Source organism: Schistocerca americana, chromosome 6 (assembly GCF_021461395.2).
Source record: "Schistocerca americana isolate TAMUIC-IGC-003095 chromosome 6, iqSchAmer2.1, whole genome shotgun sequence".
Taxonomy (NCBI): domain Eukaryota; kingdom Metazoa; phylum Arthropoda; class Insecta; order Orthoptera; family Acrididae; genus Schistocerca; species Schistocerca americana.
The window spans coordinates 424,227,900-424,242,850 of record NC_060124.1 but is presented as its reverse complement, the minus strand read 5'-3'; the positions used below and the strand labels follow the sequence as shown (position 1 = coordinate 424,242,850).

The window sequence follows — 14,951 nt, the reverse complement described above, 5'->3', positions numbered from 1 at the left end:
AATGCTTTTCTTGCCATTGCCAGTCTACATTTTATATCCTCTCTACTTCGACCATCATCAGTTATTTTGCTACCCACATAGCAAAACTCCTTCACTACTTTAAGTGTCTCATTTCCTAATCTAATTCCCTCAGCATCACCCGGCTTAATTCCACTACATTCCATTATCCTCATTTTGCTTTTGTTGATGTTATCTTATATCTTCCTTTCAAGACACTGTCCATTCCGTTCAACTGCTCTTCCAAGTCCTTTGCTGTCTCTGGCAGAATTACAATGTCATCGGCGAACCTCAAAGTTTTTATTTCTTCTCTATGGATTTTAATACCTACTCCGAACTTTTCTTTCGTTTCCTTTATTGCTTGCTCAATATACAGATTGAATAGCATCGGGGATAGGCTACAACCCTGTCTCACTCCCTTCCCAACCACTGCTTCCCTTTCATACCCCCGACTCTTATAACTGCCATCTGCTTTCTGTACAAATCGCTCCCTGTATTTTATCCCTGCCACCTTCAGAATTTGAAAGAGAATATTCCAATCAACATTGTCAAAAGCTTTCTCTAAGTCTACAAATGCTAGAAACGTAGGTTTGCCTTTCCTTAACCTTTCTTCTAAGATAAGTCGTATGGTCAGTATTGCCTCATGTGTTCCAACATTTCTACGGAATCCAAACTGATCTTACCTAACGACTCGTTTTTATTCCATTATGTCAAACAAAAATGTGTATCAGAGATTTTAATCTCCTCAACAATACGTTGAATACTTGCCAAACAATGTTTCTGAGGTAACAAAATCCGACTGGGAACAATATTTTCGAAACTGCTTCATATGTGTACGGTACAGAAGTAGATAAATATGGCGAATATTTTGTGAAACAACACGATCTGTACTAACAATGTTTTTCTAACAGCTTTTTTATAGACTTAACAGGTGGCCCACATAGATCCAGATGTATAGGGTCAGGACAAAAATATGTTAACTCCAAAAACACGACATATTACGATGCCACAAACAGTGTAGGAAACTTACTGGCACTGAAAACAGCTTCCAATCGCCTCAGAATGGATAAATACAGGTTCTGAATGGTTTCCAAGGCGACCTAAGACAATTCTTCCTGCAAAATAGTGGCACAATCAAGTAACAGTGTTGTAGGTGAATAGCATCATTCACCCTTCTCTCAAAAGCGAGCAACAACGGTTTAGTACTATTGAGATCTGATGACTGTGATGGGCAGGGGAGAAGAAATAATTCACCCTGGTGCTTGCAAAACCAGTCTTGGATGACGCAAATTATGTGAACGGGGACCCTTCCATCTTGGAACACAGGAAAGGGACACTGCATCATGGGATAAACCCAACCATCCAAAATGGGCACACAGTCATATGAACGACATTTCAGAGTTATCATGGAATACCACTACATGGCTGCCCAAATAATTATCGAACCGCTACCACGTTTCACTCTTGGGACATAAACTCGAATAGACATCAGAAACAGTGTGAATGAAGTCTTGTCCAGCCAAATGACTTTTCCATTGCTTGATAGTGCAGGTTTTATGTCTTTAGCTCATTCGGGAATTTGCACCACTGATGAGCGATTTTTGGAATTCCAGCTTACTCTGCAATTCCCATCTTATGGAGCTCTCTTTGTTTTGTTTTCAATGCTGTGAGGGTTCACAAGTGTGACATTCTGTTCTGCAGTGACTATTGCAGCTGTCATTGTCTTATTTTTCATCACAATCCTCTTCAATGACTGTCTGCAACGAACGCTCAACACCCACTTTTGTCCACGTTCTGACTTAGCGGATGATGTTTTTCTGCTTTTGCTCTATGTGGTATGTGTCTTCGATACAGTGCCTCTTGAAACGCAGAACAGTTCGGCTTCCTTGGTTGAGAAGTACCTATCATACAAGCACCAACAATGTGCCCACGTTCGAATTCACTTGGTTTCTACATAATACATTCACAACTACACAGAACAATGTTTGTTACGGCACTTGCGACATTTTCAGTTATTGTTGAAGCGCAGTTCATGTTCAAATATAGCAGCGCAACCTGCAGGCTTGGCTAGTATTTGCATATATGTTCAAGCATGCATTTCTCGTGATGTTGATGTGTTTTTGTCCAATCCCTGTAGATTGTTGGGATTCACCTTATGATGAAGTTTACCAACAAACAGGAAAACAGATATGAACGTTGGCCTACTGGTTTTCACAGCTGTTGCAGCTTTTACAATACAATACTACACACAGTTGTGATTTCATTTATTAATTTGTTTCTTGCCCTAGAACGCTGCGTGCTCTATTATACTATGTAGCCAAACCTATGCGATGTTAGTCTCCTTCAACTTTCGTCCTGCTAACCTGCTAATATCTGGATTTTCGTTAGATATGAGAAGAAGAAAAAACCCGTTTTAGTAACTGTACACACAGTGTCAAAAATAATGAAGTTGGGTCACCTATTTATTGATTGTTTTCGGTTCTATCCTAAAGACACCAGGCAAGTTAAGAGCAGTTAATTATGTAAGTAGTTAACATAAGTATAGCAATAGTCTTGCCACAGTGGATACACCAGTTCCCGTCAGATCACCGCTGTTGGGTATGGTCGGCTCTCGGATGGGTGACCATCCGGGCCGCCATGCACTGTTGCCATTTTTCGGGGAGCACTCAGCCTCATGATGCCAATTGCGGAGCTACTCGACCAAATAGTAGTGGCTCCAGTCAAAGAAAACGACCGGGAGAGCAGTGTGCTGACCACACGCCCCTCCTATTCGCATCCTCAGCTGAGGATGACACGGCGGTCGGATGGTCCCGATGGGCCACTTGTGGCCTGACGACAAGAGTGCTTTTAACTTAAGTATAACCTCCATTTCTAGAAGAATGATACTTCCTGCATAGCATATGTATGAGACATAGAATTAGGGGAGATCAAAAAGGTTCCATTTGAGAGCATTGCTGCAGTATATACGCAATGTTGAGTGACTCAAGTGCAGATGTATAAGCACCAACATGTTGGCAAAGGATTAGTGTGCCATTCGTGTCTTTCTGACATGCATCTGGTAAATATGGACACGTGAATTGTGGTGACATTATTACGAAATGGGTCCAAACAGGACCAACATATTCTTTTCTTGGCTACTGAAGGACAAACACCAATATATATGAACCGACGATGGAGAATGGTGAAAGTGTATGAGGCACATCTGTCAAAAACCACTGATGTGGAATAGTGCGCCAAGTTCCGTGCTGGTCGCGACTCAAGAAAAGGAGCCAGTCAATCTGGGAGGCCAGCAGAAGTTATGCCAACTCAAATGGGAGACACTCAAGCACCCACCCTTTAGTCTTGACATCTCCCCTAGCAATACCAATGAATTTTCTATAACACTCACTATCGAGGTGGGAGGCAGAGGGGGGTATTTTAAGCTCACCTACAAAAATTTAAAAATTTCTTTATTGTTGTTGACATATATTAACAACATACTTTTGAAAGAGATACTGATGTGTACATCTGGTCCAGAACCTGCAAATATCTTTTAGCAAACTCTTTAGCATACTTTCAGCAAACACTTTCAATAACATTTACTACAAATATGGAGGACAGGGGATTCTTTGTGTCCATCATTAAAAAAGTCAAAATGCTAATTTCATTATTTGCTGTTGGTTTTTCCTCACAACATTCTTTTTTAGAGATATATTGATGTACAAATAAGGTCCTGAACCTGAGAATACCGAATATGACTCAACTGGGAAAAGTGACACAAATTTATTTCTGGATTACGTTTAACTGAAAAATTTAAAACATTTATGGAATCTGATAGAAGAATTCTTACTAACAATAAATTTGTTTTTCAAAATTGTAAAACATAAATGAGCTAAAAAAATGAGCATAAAGTATTTGCCCCACCCCACACCCACCTCTGGTATTCGTAGTGTTAAAAAAGGCCTTGAAGGGTCGACGATTTCAGTTGGATGAGGATGTGCAGCAGGCATCTTCTCGCAACAGGGCACAGTGTTCACCAAACAGGTATCATCAACCTGGTGCATCAGAGATATGACTGCCACAATGCTCACACTAACGTTGCCTGATTGGCATACCAATTATGGACTGTACAACCATAGAACGAAAAATTTTTTACCACCCCTTATATTAAGTTTAAATTACCACCATGAAAAAATGAAATGACAAAAATGGTTCAAATGGCTCTGAGCACTATGGGAATCAACATCTGAGGACATCAGTCCCCTAGAACTTAGAACTACTTAAACCTAACTAACCTAAGGACACCACACACATCCATGCCCGAGCCAGGATTCGAACCTGCGACCGTAGTGGTCGCGCGGTTCCAGACTGTAGCGCCTAGAACCGCACGGCCACTCCGGCCGGCAATGAAATTACATAATTAATTTTTGTTTGTTTGCACGTGCTTGTCTGCAGGCCTGGTACACATTGAAATCCCCACACCATAGTCTCATAGCACAACAGCAGAGGGGCCAAAACTAAAAGGCATAGTCTATGGTAAAATGGAGTATCCTCCAATAACTTTTATGTCTGCTTTTGAAAGGTAAGAATGCTGTGACCATCCATGTTGAGATGGTGGCAGGATGCGGCAACAATGTACCATCATATCGCACTCTGGTTAGGCGATGCAGACACTTCCAGTCTGGTAGACAAGTTGTAATTACCAAAAATGAAGTGGTACAGTATCTGTCTGTAAGGTAACGGGTATTTCCAAAGAAGTGGAAGCCCTGGTGTTCAAAGACCAGCTGTCAGAATCTAGGTGATAGTGGAAAAAGTGAATTAGTAACAGATGAGTTTCCAATATCTTAAAGAGTATTTTGAATGCGACACAGGTCACTGCTCGCTGGGTACCATGACCGCTCACCCCGATTCAAAAAGCCTGCCAAAGTGAGGCAGCACCATTAATGGTGTGACTGTGTCGGTCCAATCCAAATGATTTTTTAAAGCACCTAGTCCCACAGACGAGTACTCAGTGTATCACTACTAGCTCGGAACAAAAGAGTAAAGCAAGCAGTGGAAGCATGTGTCTTCCGTGCCACCAATAATGACGAACAACCAAGGGTTATTGGGGAAGCTGAGTGTTTCTTTGGGTTTTCCATGATGTGGTGCTAATACATTATGCTCGTATAAGCTGGTTTACAAACGACCAAACACAAATGAACGACACATCGGCGAACAGGAATATGCTGTAAACCAGTGGTTCCCAACTTTTATAAGAGCATTACTCCTGCATGCAGTCGGGTATTAGCTTGTACCCCCTACCCATCACCAACAACATTGGTTCCTAATTAAACTTGAAAATGTAAAAGAATTTTGTTTCAACAGCCTTATTTTGAAAACGACGAAAGATAAATGATATGTAGTTTCTGAACGTGTTCTATTCAACCACAAACTAATAAGCCAAAGAGACAATTGATACTGCTTATTTCTCCACACTATGTGAGGAAGATGTTCACACATCTGCTTCACCAGCTGCAGCCTCCACTCCAATGTGTCACAGGTTAAAGCTAGTATTTAACAGAAAAACTGTCATTGTATGAGACTTATGTAATGGGTATTACAGTCTAAGAAAATAGTAATAATAGTAATGAGCTTTTAAAATATTCCTTTTTGGGACCAAAACATAGCTGAACCCTTTTGTTTTTACCTTCGCATCAAATTTAGCCCTCAGGGGGTAATTACCCTCATGCTGGAAGCCAGTGACGGTAGGCGAGGGCTGTCGAATAGCTTTTGGTCACATTCTGTTTGCATTCAGTGGTGCTTGCTGCTATTCTGCTAATTGTTGACTTCCGGCGAATCAACAAAGAAATTTGCCATCCTCTGGACTTAGGTGCTAGCAGAATTGCATGAGCGATGGAGTGGTTTGGAGAGAACATAATGCTGGTGATATACGAACATAGATATAATAGATGCTAGCAGGACCCAACATCAAGTGCCAAATAAAAATAAATATTGATGGTAGAAAATTACCAAAGCACTCAAATGTCCAACTGGGGACACGGGAAAGATGACAAACTCATTAGATTAGATGCTTCCATCAGGTGGGAACAGTGGTAAGCATGTGGGAACAGAGTAATAAGCACAAGCTTTGTATTTATTGTTATTAAAATGGTACGCACAATTAATTTCATTGAAAGTAAGTTAAGTGCAAATATGAATCTACCAGAATGAAAAATGTTCCTATCACAGCATGAAAAAATGAATATGTCATATGTCCTGGGCAGAGTTAGGGATGTAAAACAAGGGAACTAGATTTTGACTTATCTGGCAGCTTCGACCTTCTTGACATAATTCGCATTTTTTTACTCATTAGTGTTTGCGCCCATATCATGTAATATAAAGCATCACGTCAAGTGAAATGAAATGCCGTGTGGCTAGGGCCTCCCCTCGGGTAGACCGGTCGCCTGGTGCAGATCTTTTTAATTGACGCCACTTCGGTGACTTTCACGTTGAAATGTTAAGTAAAGTAACATGATACATGATGTCATGTCATCACATGCCATCACTTCATCCAACATGGCATATGTCATGTCTTGTAATATGACACAACATATCATTAAAGTTTATAATAACGCAGGCAACCCTATTCTCACCATATATGTAACATGAGATTGGTTTGGAGGAGAAGTGGTCCCGTCGGGGGGGGGGGGGGGGGCGATTTCCCCCTCCCCTAAATATAAACCAAAAACTTATTCTAATAAGCCCCCCCCCCCCCCTCCCAAGCACTGGAACAAATTCACCACTAGAAATTTTATCCCTCCACAGGAACTTGTTTTTGCCATTACATGTATGATCTTCAGCCATATGATATTGTTTACTATGGCTGGTGAATATTCTAGATATTGGGCACAGAATCAGGGACTGTAGTCTATTTTTAGAAAATTTGAACCAATTCCCACAAGTCTGAAATACAGAAGCGCTAGATTTTTGAAAGCGAGTTTTCAATTTTATAATAAGAATGCACTACAAATCATTTCCACACATTCAGTTCACTTAAGAACGAATTTTATGTGCTACATTAAGCTCAACTTTAAACCATCATATGTCGGCAACAGATAAAGGCTATTGGATTAAAAAAAGTCCATTTCCACTTTATCCATTTATCTACCTTCGTGCAAAGTTTCGGCCGATTTGTAAAGTTCAAAATATAGAAGTGACACGCTTCAAAATCCTCCCAGAAGAACGTTTTTTGCACTTTTTTGGACAGAAAATCCGAAAGATGCAGATACGGATAGTGCTATTAGCTGAGCATTAACTTCAACCCAGTTAATGCCTTTGGAAAAGGAATTAATCTATCCAGACAGTTTGCCTGGGTGCCAGCTCCAGTTCGACATTCAAACCTTGCTCAATATACTCTAACACTGCTACATTCGAATAGCTATACAAATGGCTGCTGGTTCATGCTAAACAAAGAACTTTTAGCCCATGTTCCTAGCTCAAATAGGAACTGAGCACCAAAACTCTTGAAACCGCCATTCTGCGTGCAGCCTTTTCGTATTACAGCACTTCCGTGCTGTAGCGATTGTGTTGATTAACCCTACAGCAACAAGGTGCGAAACCCAAGACATAAAAAAGGTGGGGTAAAAATTTACACTACGTTTTTCTAAAATATCCCTGCTAAAAAAAATTGTTCTGGAGTAATACAAAGTAATAATCAAGCAATATGCAACATTTATTACAAAGTATTGTTAATGTTTTACAATATAACGAAACAAATAATAATTATAATATCAATGTATTTTATTGTATCATGGTTGTCATACATGGAAATATGAGACTGCACTTATCTATTGTATTCAATTAAGCTTTTTGTTATAACATTGCAAAACACAACAGATCATAAAGCATAAGAATCATTGAAGAAATTGTTTTGCATTAAGCTTTTTGTTATAACATTGCAAAACACAACATAAAGCATAAGAATCATTGAAGAAACTGTTTTGCATATCAGAAATAATATGCAAATTGGTAAAAAATATAAAGCTAAAAACTATGAAAAAATAGCTCCTCATGTAAAAGAAAACAGATTTTATAAATTAATTTCAAAATTTGATGAAATTTTGAATACATCAAACATTTTCGAACTAATGTGTTATGTCAACTTTGACAAATACTTCTTCAATGGTCTTTGCACACTAGTTTCTAACAGGCACAGCTTTCAAAGGAATTTTTCCAGCCTTCTTTTCGACTGCAAAGAAAGCATCGTCTTTTTTTTTTTTTTTTTTTAGTCATGCTGCTGATATTGGAATATCATTCCCAGAATCAGTCAAACTCTGTCCCATGGTTATGCAAATCTCTTCGAGTGAATTTTTTCTCGTTAGCCTGTCATCCATTTCTGTTTTAATCAGCCCAAAAGCCAATGACTTCAGAAAATTGCTTTCGGTGTTTGTGCCGTCATTGCCCTTTTACAAGACATACGCGTTTATTTCTAGCACAGGGAGTGTACAGTTCTTGACTATGATAGAAAAACATACACCATAAATCAAGGAATGCAGCGAACTTGTCTGCCGTTCTTCTTTGCAATCTAGCATGTTGGTCATCAAATCTTGGATTACTGATCAAAAAGTCACATAGGTTTTTCGTCATAGCTCCTCAGAAAAATGGGGGCTGTATACTACGGATCACGCATCAGTACAATATTGACAAGCACATTTTTTACAGCTCCACTCATAAAAAGTAACCAAATAATGCTTTTATTTCATTTTGGTTGGTTATTTCCAATATACCATTGCGGTGATGTGAATTTTGCCCTTGAATCAGTAATTTTTTGGTTTGTATACGTAATAGTGAAACCATGTCATTAGTAAACATCATTTCAAATAATTTCAGGGAAGACATTTCGTTTGTTGCCTCGCCTAGTGTGCCAGGTTACTTGTACTGCTATATTCTTTGCTGGCACGCTCGACGCTTTTTTATGAAATGGGTGTGTGTTCCAACAATACCCATTTCTGCCATATAAATTTCTATTTACTTGGCGATCATCTTCATCTGATGAATCAACCTAAAATTGCGTTACATCGAATTTGTAATCCTCCTTGTCGTCTGTGATATGACCCATCTTCAGATTCATTCTCATCTTTTTTAAAAAAAGGTTCAAATGGCTCTGAGCACTACGGGACTTAACATCTGAGGTCATCAGTCCCTTAGAACTTAGAACTACTGAAACCTAACTAACCTAAGGACATCACACACATCCGTGCCCGAGGCAGGATTCGAACCTGTGACTGTAGAGGTCGCGCGGTTCCAGACTGAAGCACCTAGAACCGCTCGGCCACCCCGGCCGGCTCACTCTCATCTTCGCCTGAGTCACTGTAATATACGTTTTCAGCCCCTTCACACTCAAATTCTCTTATTATTTCCTCTGGAGTTCCTAATATTTTGTCAGAAGACATTTTCTATGTCTAGAAAAGAAAGTACCACCTATTTAGTAAACAAAAAAATTTAACATAAATAACATGGTGGGGTGATTTTTTACCCCGATGATTAAATGTCATGATTTACCTCTTAAAGGATGATGGAGAATAAAGCCTTGGAGATTATAGCCTCCTCAACATGAACAATACTGAATGGACCTTCCGAGAAGCCAGTAGTACCAACAGTCTTGGTGGTACACTGCCATGTGGTCTTAGCCGCTTGATGGTCTCTGGAGATAAAGAAGAACACGCAAAGTGGAAGAACATTGCACAGAGCATAAACGTTGCACACGCCTTCTGCAACACAGCAAGTCTGCAGTAGCTGAACATTGTATCTCCAACAGACATTTGATGGAGTGTGACTAAACATTAATTTTGGCCACAGAAACATTTTTCTGGAACTCCGTTATAAAAGAGTCTGTTGAAATATGCATCGAGGAAAATCTGATTAACCCCGATAGCGGTTACTAGCTGGATAGTGCGTGGAATCCCATCATCTCCGAGATTTGCTCTAGACAATGACGCCAGAATACTCCAATAACTGCGACGAGCGGCAACGCCAAAGACAGCTGGTCCTTGCAGTGGTGCTGCCGCTGGGCAGCATGATCCTTCTGTCACCACGATGCTGACACAAGCGTGGCAATACAATCAGCGTGCTATATAAGGCGGAGCAGAGAATGTCTTTGTCAGTCTTCGATGGCTCACCTGAAGATAACTGGCAGATGTCCGGTGGAAGCGTGGAATGAAATTTACGACCGCCAGCTGCAATGACGAAATCTCTTAGAACATTTAATTCGCCGAGAAAATTTTAAATTATTACATATTTTAGTACCGGCACTGGTACTTTTTGATATTATCTCCCTTAGAAGTACTTTATAAAATCCTTGAAGTGTTTCACGTATGTCACTGCAGATGTCAGGAACTGTTTGAGGTACAGCAGCTACAGAAATGGGAAGTTATTTGTAATGTAAATGTTTCCAGTTGCTAATAAACAAAGTATAATGAGAAACAAGAGACTTATGTAGTGCCCCCCCCCCCTCTCTCTCTCTCTCTCTCTCTCTCTCTCTCTCTCTCTCTCTCTCTCTCTCTCTCACACACACACACACACACACACACACACACACACACACACACACACACCACAAGAACCACATCTCAATTTTAGTTCTGCATTGTGGTACAAATAGTGTATTAATTGACATGTCTGTGACGACTATGATTCCAAAAAGAAAAGTGCAGTGTTTGTAACTTCATAGAGTTGAAAAATTATGCTCGTTCTCTTGTGTTGCCCCCCATCCGCTCCAGTATAAATGATCGTTCACTATCCACGGTGAACACTGATAAAACCAATAAACTGCAGGAATGGATTCCTGCCTGGAGATGGAGGAAATAAGGTCCGATGAACATGTGTGCAGAAATGGATAGTGAGCATGTAACAATACAAATCGTCCCAGAACACAGTACAGAGTTGTATCGCAACAGATGCCCAAAATGGCCTCCATGGGTTGCAGTGCACACGTTCACATCTCAAATCACGGATTGCCGCATTCTTTTGCATGTTATGGCCCCTCTCCGAGTACCATCACAGGCGTCGAGAACATGCTGTTGGAGGGTCTACACAAAAGGAAATGGTTCAGTATACTCAACCTTTTTAGATGTTCCCAGAGGAGAAAATCCAGGGGGTTTAACTCCAGCGATCTGGCAGGCTATGCTACACGGCCTCCGTGTCCTATCCAACGTCCAGGGAAGTTGTTGAGATTTCAGCAAACTGTAATGCAGATGTGGGGTGGTGCTCCAACACGCAGAAACCACATAACCTGCTGCACTGCCAAAGGCACATTCTCAAGCAGCCAAGGCAGAGTATTCCTCCGTCGAGGCATTGTGAAGCAATTACTGGTCGAAATGTATGGTCGCCAACGAGGGAAGTCTACACAGGGTGTATACGTGGACAAGGAAAAAAATTTTCCCGGATTTCCCGATTAAAAATACGCTTTCTTCCGGGTGAAAATACACTTTTACTGTGTTGAACGACAATATATTTTCCCTCGGAACTGCACAACTTACCAATCATTTGAATGGTTATAGTTTTATACATGGACGTAGAATTTGCCGGCTCTTTAGAAAACGAAACTCGGGGAAAAAGACACGTTTTGCAAATATCTTTGATGTGCAGCAACATGTACACTTATGAAAGTATACATTCCACCAAACACCACATGTCACTTTCCGAATCATTGAAATAGAGATTTTGATGCGCTTTTGTAAGCCAGTCATAGCTCATGTAACGTGATCTCGCCAGTCAATGGCAGCGGACATTCAGAGCATAGGACGCGTGATGCAGTCAGCCAATAGCAACATCACTGTTAAGCAGCACGAACAAACAAACAGGGAAAGTTAATAGTTTAAATTAATATACATAGTGTTGCTACAATAAAAGTGAAGCTTTCGCATATAATATTCGTCTCTAAGGTTAATAAGCTGTAAGAGAAGGTAAGCATTCACATATAATTTTTATCTTTTTTGCATGTGTTACACTTTAAGATATATAACACAAATGTGCCAGTAAAATTTTTAATAATGACATAAATGTCTGCTCTCCAGGGTTCAAAATTCTTCTAAATGGCTTGTCATCAAAGAGTTGATTTTTAAATGAGAGTCAAACGCTCTGTGATTTAAGAATACATGGTATATTATTGCACATTGTTCAACTTACATGAAAGGATATTTACTTGGAAAGTAACGCTTTTCAAACCAACGTTCGCAACATTTTTCCGTGACCTGTTAGAAATAGGTTCGTTTCAGTAGTTGCCAGAGAGTGCAGGTAACAGGCGACACCGCACTTGAGCAGCTACCATGATGTAGTAAGCCCGTATGTACGTATGTGAAAGATCATACATCATGTCATAAAATAAACAAGACATAAGAGGATACTCTAAGAGCATCGGCATTTCATGAACCATTCTAAAATGTGTACATTTTAAGTGCGTACTTAAAGTGCACATTCGGATGTCCAGATTCCTAATGAAGTAGACCTCGACCTCATATTAAGTTTTTCAGTGTGATTTTCGGGATGTAAATTTTCTTGTACCACCAGTACTGTATTACATCATGTTTGATTCTTTATTATGGCATAATGCCATATGTGCTAGAAGATGGAAACATGCACTTGAAATGCAGCGGACAGTTGAAGCTAGCCAGTATTGTGGAATTAAACATTTCGTTTCAAATACATTGACTGCCTTTGCGGAAAAGGTTACTAAAAGTCAAATTTCTTTAGCAAACAGACAAAAATAACTTCTTTGTTATGCGAGGCGATTAATGCTTGACTGTCAGAAATGTGGAAATAAAATCCGAAACTAAAAACATATTTTAGCCTTCTGTAATTATGTGAACATATTTTAATTCACTTGATAGCTCCCGGCCAGAGATATCTGTTTTGTTTTCATTTGACTTGACAGTAACCGAAGGGGAAACAGCAAAAAATCACTAAATGTAAACAAGCGTAACAAAGAGACTACCCACTATAACTCAGACTGTTCTACGCATAATCCCCGGATCTACGATAACAGGTCAATACTAAAAAAAAATCGAATTTTCAAAAATATCTTTATCTTGTAGCGCACATCCTTCTGAAAAGCCTGAAGCATAAAACATGTGTGTTTGAGGAAATGTAAGAGTTATTATTTGGTATTAAGTGTGGCAAAGTGCAATGCCACACCTCTTCATATAGCATTCTTTTATCGCACGTTACTGTATTTCGCTCTGTGGAATTGAAACATTAGTTTTTGTAATGGATGCCATCAAACTATATTCAGGACAGTGGAAATTGAAGTGTCTTGTGGTGCCTCTCCCGCTCTCAGTCGGCCGGTATGACAGCCTGTCCCTCTTTTTCTTTAAAAAAAAATAAATAAATGAAAAAACTCGCAATTAATAGCGAATGGGATTATTTTTAAAGAAAACTTCAGAAAATTTGCACTCTTTAATGCCTACTAGCTAAAAACTTGCTGCTTTGTGAGACATAAAATTAAATGCAGGATACATAAAACCAATAAAGACAAGAGAGAAGCAAGAAAGTACACATTTCTTCAATCCTTAGCTTTTTTTCTCTCTGATCTTGTTACAGCTTTACATGGCGTGGTTTCCTTTCTGCGAAAGAATCTATTACTTCGTCAAACGTTTTGCTACATGAAAAGTCGAAATGTCGTTATCTAATACTAAAAAAGCTGTTAACGCAAATAACACCCAAGACTGGTGTGGTTTCTCGATCTGATTACGTCTATTTTGTCACTCTCTGCTAGAAACAAAATAGGCCATCTAGTCAAGAAAGTCATTTGGCACACGTACCTGAGCTACAGCCACTTTAGTGACAGGAAGTGCTTCCTCAAGCTGAGGACCCTTGTGCACTTCAACTATATGGAGAGGACTGTTAGAAGAGTGCTATCAATGTGCAAGTCTTGCCAGAAATTTAGCAATACCACAAGACGAGCATTCTGGATCTCATGAAGTAATGTTCACATGTTCAGTGGAGTTTTACAACAAACTAAAACACTTGGCTGCAATGGACCTCATGGGATTGTTGCCACGAACAAAATGAGGATTCTGCCACATACTTGTGTTTCTGGAACTAACATCCAAATTTGTTACCCTAGCTCCCTTGAAACGTGCAACATCATTAACTGTATCAAAAGTCTTTCAAAGGGACTTTTTTCCCCAAGTTGGACATGTTGATAAGGTGATATTGGACAATGGTCCACAGTTTCGCTCTAACCTCTGGAAGGATACATTACGAAGACACAGATTGAAGCCTGTTTACATATCCTTGCACCACCAGAGCTCAAAACCGGCGGAGCGTATCATGTTAAGAGCTTGGAAACATGTCTAGGGCATACTGCTCCAAACAGCATACATCCTGGGATGTCTTTCTTCCAGACTTCCATAACGTACTGAGTGAGACCACACATGGTGTTACCCACATTGCCCCTCTTACTGTGCTCAGAAACAAACAAGCCGTCGACTTCATTCGAAAGTTGGTAGACTTTCCATGGAGGGGTAGAGAGCAACACGACACCATTGTCGAATTAGTGCTCAAAAGAATAAAGGCAGCGGTGCTCAATAGGAATCCACATGCCAATAAGAAGGCACATGTTAGAGAGTTTCACGTGGGTGAAAAGGTCCTGCTCAAATCATTCCGCCTATCCAATAAGGCCCAGCCCAAATGCCCCAAGTTCTCCGTTTACAATGGCCCGTTCCATGTCCGGAGAGCAAATGCGTTGGAATTACAATTTGTGAAGTTACACACGTCTATAGGGTTACATCACATAAGCCATATGAAACACTTCTGAGAATGAACAATGTCCATTGCTGGTCCTCACAGATACAGGGCTATTACAAATGATTGAAGCGATTTCATAAATTCACTGTAGCTCCATTCATTGACATATGGTCACGACACACTACAGATACGTAGAAAAACTCATAAAGTTTTGTTCGGCTGAAGCCGCACTTCAGGTTTCTGCCGCCAGA

At 40.0% G+C, this 14,951-nt stretch overlaps 1 long non-coding RNA gene across 1 annotated transcript in view; it reads right to left on the bottom strand.

Moving 5' to 3' along the window:
* LOC124619872 overlaps positions 1–12,212 on the bottom strand; it is a 71,207-nt gene extending 58,995 nt beyond the window's left edge. Inside the window, exon 1 of the long non-coding RNA XR_006980154.1 lies at positions 12,142–12,212. This is a non-coding gene — a long non-coding RNA (uncharacterized LOC124619872). The remainder of the gene's footprint in view (positions 1–12,141) is intronic.
* Positions 12,213–14,951: the final 2,739 nt, after the last annotated feature.